The sequence below is a fragment of the Dasypus novemcinctus genome, chromosome 1 (genome assembly GCF_030445035.2).
Source record: "Dasypus novemcinctus isolate mDasNov1 chromosome 1, mDasNov1.1.hap2, whole genome shotgun sequence".
NCBI lineage: Eukaryota > Metazoa > Chordata > Mammalia > Cingulata > Dasypodidae > Dasypus > Dasypus novemcinctus.
In genome coordinates, this window is record NC_080673.1 from 141,125,493 (window position 1) to 141,131,173 (window position 5,681).

A 5,681-nucleotide genomic window follows, 5' to 3' on the forward strand; every position below is an offset into this window, starting at 1 on the left:
GTGAATAATACCACTATGAACATCAGTGTGCAGATGTCTGTTCATATCTCTGGTCTAAGTTAATCTGGATATATACCTAGATATAGTATTGTCAGTTCATATGGCAAGTCTACGTTCAAATTACTTGGGAACTGCCAAACAGTCCTCCACAGTGGCTATACCATTCTACATTCCCACCAAGAGTAAATAAGTGTTCCTATTCCTCCATATCCTCTCCAACATTTAAATTTAGTTTTCAGACTTTTTAATAGTGGCCAGTCTAAAGGGTACAAAATGATATCTGATTGTAGTTTTGATTTGCATTTCCCTAATCACTAGTGATATTGAACATTTTTTCATGTGTTTCTTCACCATTTGTACTTCTTCATTGGACAATCATCTTTTTTTTTGTCTTTATTTTTTTAAGGTTACATTAAAAATATATAAGGTTCCCATATATCCCCCACCCCTCCCCCCATGCCTCCCCCCATAACAACAACCTTCTCCGTCATCATGAGACATTCATTGCACTTGGTGAATACATCTCTGAGCACCGCTGCACCTCATGGTCAATTGTCCACACCATAGCCCACACTCTCCCACAGTCCACTCAGTGGGCCATGGAAGGACATACAATGTCCGATAACTGTCCCTGCAGCACCACCTAGGACAACTCCAACTCCCAAAAATGCCCCCACATCACATCTCTTCTTCCCACTTCCTACCCTCAGTAGCCACCATGGCCACTTTCTCCACACCAATGCCACATTTTCTTCGATTAGTAATCACAATACTTCATGAATAGAATATCAGTAAGTCCACTCTAATCCATACTCTATTCCTCCATCCTGTGGGTGTTTGAATGGTTGTGTCCACTCCACATCTATATCAAGAGGGGGCTTAGATTCCACATGGATGCTGGATGCAATTCTCCTGCTTGCAGTTGTAGGCACTCTTGGCTCCTGGTGTGGTGGTTGATCTTCTTCACCTCCATGTTAGCTGAGTGAGGTAAGTCCAATAAACCAGAGTGTAGGAGTTGCAAGTCCGTTGAGGCTCAGGGCCTGGCTATCACATGGTCAGTCCAGAGGTTCAGGTCCTCTGGGTATACACTAAACTCCAGCACCAACTACAGATCCAGTAAAAGTAACAGGAGAGGCTTGTGGACAAAAATCACATCTGAGTCCAGTTCCATCACACAGAAACACAAACTCCAAAGTAGGGCCAACTGACATGGCACCGAACTTCATCTGCCATAATCATAGACCCTGTGGGTCTCTGTAGCCCTCAGAAGAACCAATACCTGGGGTTGTATCTAATTTATCTGTCTCTGGGACTCTGCTGAGGTGTGCATAATGGCGACCCCTCTGATAATCTTCCGCCTCTTTTTGGAGACTCATAGCCATATAAACTCATTTGTCCTTTCCATTTCTTGCTCTTATTCAAGTCAAAAAGCATTTTTAACCCCTGGTATTATATGTAGACTGAGATATCCTGCTGGTCTGAGTTGACCCTTTTATTCAAAGTCATGTTCTAGTTACATCATCAGCTGGTACTTGGTAGTAATCCCTCAGCACCAGGGAGGCTCATTGGACAATCATCTTTTCAAGTTTTCAATTGGGTTCTTTTTTCTTTTTATTGTTGAGTTATGTGATCTCTTCATATATAACACGGCTGTTAAACCCTTATTGGATATGGGTTTGCCAAATATTTTCTCACATTAAGTCCGCTGCCTTTGTACCCTTTTGACAAAGTTTTTTGAAGTGCAAAAGTGGTTAATTTTGGGGAGGTCCCTTTTACCTATTTCATCATTTGTTGCTCATGCCTTGGGTGTAAGGTTTAAGAAACTACCACCTACCACAAGATTTTGAAGATGTTTGCTTACATATTCTTCTAGTTTTGTGGTTGTCTCTTTTAATATTTAGGTCCTTGATCCATTTTAAGTTAATTTTTGTATAAGGTGTGAGTTAGAGGTCTTCTCTTTTTCTTTTGGATATGAAAATTCAGTTATCCCAGCACCATTTGTTGAATAGACTGTTCTGGCCCAGCTTGGAGGGCTTGACCACCTTGTCAAAAATCACTTGACTGTAGATGTTAGGGTCTATTTCTGAGCTCTTGATTTGGTTCCATTGGTTAATGTGCCTGTCTTTATGCCAGTACCATGCTGTTTTTACCACTATAACTAAGTAATATGCTTTAAAGGCCAGGAGTGAGAGTATTCCAACTTTGTTCTTCTTTTTAAGATCTTTTTGGCTATTCAGGACCCCTTATGCTTTCAAGTAAATTTGATAATTAGTTTTTCCACTTCAGCAAAAAAAAAAAATGCTGTAGGGATTTTTATAGGTATTATATTGAATTTAATCTTCCAATCTATGAACATGGACTGTCCTTCCATTTATTTAAGTCTTCTTCATTTCTTTTAGTTATGTTTTGTAGTTTTCTGAATACAGGTCCTTTATGCCCTTGGTTAAGTTTATTCCTAAATAATCTATTGTTTTACTTGCTATTATAATCGGAATTTTTTTGGTCTGATTTGCTACTCAGTTTGCACATCAGTAGTGTATAGAACTGCTCTTGATTTTTTTTTGTATTAATCTTGTATCCTGCCACTTTGCTGAAGTTGTCTATTCTTTGTTGTGGATTTTTCAGGATATTCTAGATATAATTTCATATCATCAACAATGGTGACAGTTTCAGGTAAAAAGAATGGTGGGTTTAAGTTCTGCTCTCTTTTGTAGTATTAGATGTACTACTCCTTTCCTTCTTTGCATCTGTACTTATTTTCTTCATTATTTTCCATGGGTTCTTCTTCATCTTCAACCATCCCATCCCCTTTGTATTTGTCATGAGTCCATTTTAAACTATTCCTTGATTTTTGAAGTTAGAGCACCTCTCCTATGTTGAAAGGTATGATGACCTCTTCCTTTTTTTGCCTGATAGGCCACACCATCGTCTCTGTCATCACAAAAGTTTCCTCATGTACACCTGTAATTCTGAATATTCTTTCAGAACATGGTGAATTTTAAATTCTTTTCTTTCCTTCTTATTTCCTTTTCTTCTTGAGAAATGGGAGAAGGTGAAGCTAAAGAGGATGAAGATTGAAAATAATCTTGCTCTCTACTTTTATATTTACTGTCATCTTTGCAAGATATGTATTCCTTGTAATCTTTTGGAGTTTTTTCCTATGTTCTTTATCCACTGGGTTCCCTGGAGCACTTGGAATTCCCCCATTCTTTACATTTTTTTTCCCTACAGTGATGAATATCATGTCAAAGATCAGCAGAATCACACCTTACTATTATTATTTTTAATTCCCTTTCAGTTTTCTTCTTTAAAAAAGCTCTCTTCTCCTGTTAAATGGGTATGCTTCCTCAGGACACTTGAAGAAATGTCAATTCTCCTGTGGATCTTGAGGCTTTTCTGCTGGGCACTGTGTTTCTCAGTGGCTATCTGCTTCAAAGTGAACTTTTTGTTTCGGGTCATTTCAACTGATTTGAAGTATTGCTCTTTAACATGATGAACCAAGAACACAATGTGTTGAATAAATGACTCTGAAGTGCTTTTTCTGGCCTGTGGCAGTTTAATGTAGAATTCTTGCTCCTTCTTGACAGAATTGACTCTTTTACCAGCTAGGAGACTGTCTTTACTCAAGGACCCAGGTCTGTTGAAATCCTCAAGAGAAACAGGTGCCATTTTGAGTTTGACTTCAGGATAATGAGGATCACTGTCTGTCATTTTGATTCTAAGTTGGCTTTCCTCTTTGAAGGTAGACATTTTTCATGCCTCCAGATTATTGTGTAGAGGGGAACTGTAATCAAAGAGGTCTTTGAGCTTTTCCAACTTTACCTTCTCGGGTGACTGAGTTTCTTTCTTTACTGTTACTCTTTCAGAACTTTTGTTGTTTATTTGTTCCTTGTACTTTATCTTTCGTAGTGCTAGGCCATTCCACTATATATCCAGTTTCTTTATATTTATATATATTTTTTCCTCTCTAAGTCCATCACTTTCTCTATTGCCTTTCAATGAAACTTTAGACTTGTACTTGGGTCCTTCTTCCTCAGCATTCTGGTGAGATGTAGTAGCAAAATTTTTATTCTGATCTGCAAGAACTGACTTCCTGAGCTGTCTATAATCCTCTTTCTCCTCTGTGCATCCCCTTCTGAATCCAACTTTTTATCTCCATGCTCTATCATTGAAGTAATCTAGAACTTCCTGATCTTCTTATTCACCCTCTCTCCTCCTTTATTTCTGATCCTTCCTCCTTTGGGGCTTCTTAATCCCTGCTATTATCCATATTAACCAAGAATATTCTAACTCTTCATCTGTGAAGTTTTTAAAGAACTTCCCAGTCTCTTCAGTTTCCTGATCTTTACCATGAGGATAACATGAGGAATGTCTCCTAGTCTCATCTCTTGGGGCATTCTGTGTTGTGATTGTCTTTGCTTCTTCACAATGGAATATGCTGAATTGGACTATTCTGAAAAGGACTATATTGACTATGCCTATTTCTGAAGGAAGTAGACTTCTCAGAGCTATGTTGAATGGAATGTGAATGCTGGGAGTGGGTGTTTTTTGCAGAGTGGACTGTATTGAATATGGGGGCATCAGAGCAAGATGAACTCTGACAAGGTGGTGTAGCAATAGGTGAAGGACTATGGGGTGACTGGGGACTATTATCTTAAGCTGAAAGACTAGGCCAAATATCACCAGACATGGCCAATTTATTAAACTCATCAATAAATTCAGATGGGTCATGCTCAAGCGTTTCTTGTTTCCTCATGTGACTTATTTTTCAGATGACTTTCTTCTTGTGATTCCCCTTCATCTTCTTTGGTCTGCTTTTCCTGAGACCCTTGTCTTTTAGAGATGGGTGGTTTGGTATATGGGGATTAAGAACAAGAAGAGGAGGACCTTGGACACCTAGAGGATCTTTATGAGCAGTGAGATATGCTTCAGGGTCTCTGAAAAAAACAGATATTCTTTTTGGACTCCTGGAGTGTGAACAACCTCATCTAGGACTTCTAGACTATTTTCATTTCCAAACAGGTCTAAAACCACCTAGATGATATCTACCTCCTCCTCCTTGACCATACCCTCTGCCCCTTCTTATGTACCCATAAGAGTGTCTCACTCCTCTATTATTTCTGTAATCTCAATGATAATCTTTATAATAAATATGATCTCTACTACAAAATCTTGTATATGTCCTGAAAACTAGAACAGTTTCTCTCCTTTCTGTAGTGTGATCTTGATCTTGATCGAGAACTAGAGTGTGATCTAGGATTGGATCTTGAAGAATGTGATCTAGAATTGGAACAACCCATTTCTATACTCCTTGGCCTTTATGCAGAAGCAAGGAGTCTAATGAAGTCTTTGAGATACTGTAGAATTCTTCCTGGAGATAATGTTCTGAGAAATTAAACTGTAAATCCAAATTCCAGATATGCTGAAGCATTGTTCCTGGCCTTAGCACAATTGTAACTACACAGTAGCCATTTCTGGACTCAAGAATAAGAGAAAACCATAGAGGAAACTTTGAAGTGCTAGCTCAGTCAGTCATTTCCACTTATATTGCAACTTTAAGTGAGAATAATATTTGTTTCAATTTATTTGGATACCAACTCTTTTCTGAAAATGAGATTCTGACCACTTTGCAAAGAATACTATATATTTTTTTTTTTAATTTTTTTATTTTTTATTGACTT

General features: G+C 38.1%; 1 pseudogene; it reads right to left on the reverse strand.

Moving 5' to 3' along the window:
• Positions 1-2,725: 2,725 nt before the first annotated feature.
• LOC101444234 (bcl-2-associated transcription factor 1-like) lies at positions 2,726-5,300 on the reverse strand (annotated as a pseudogene).
• Positions 5,301-5,681: the final 381 nt, after the last annotated feature.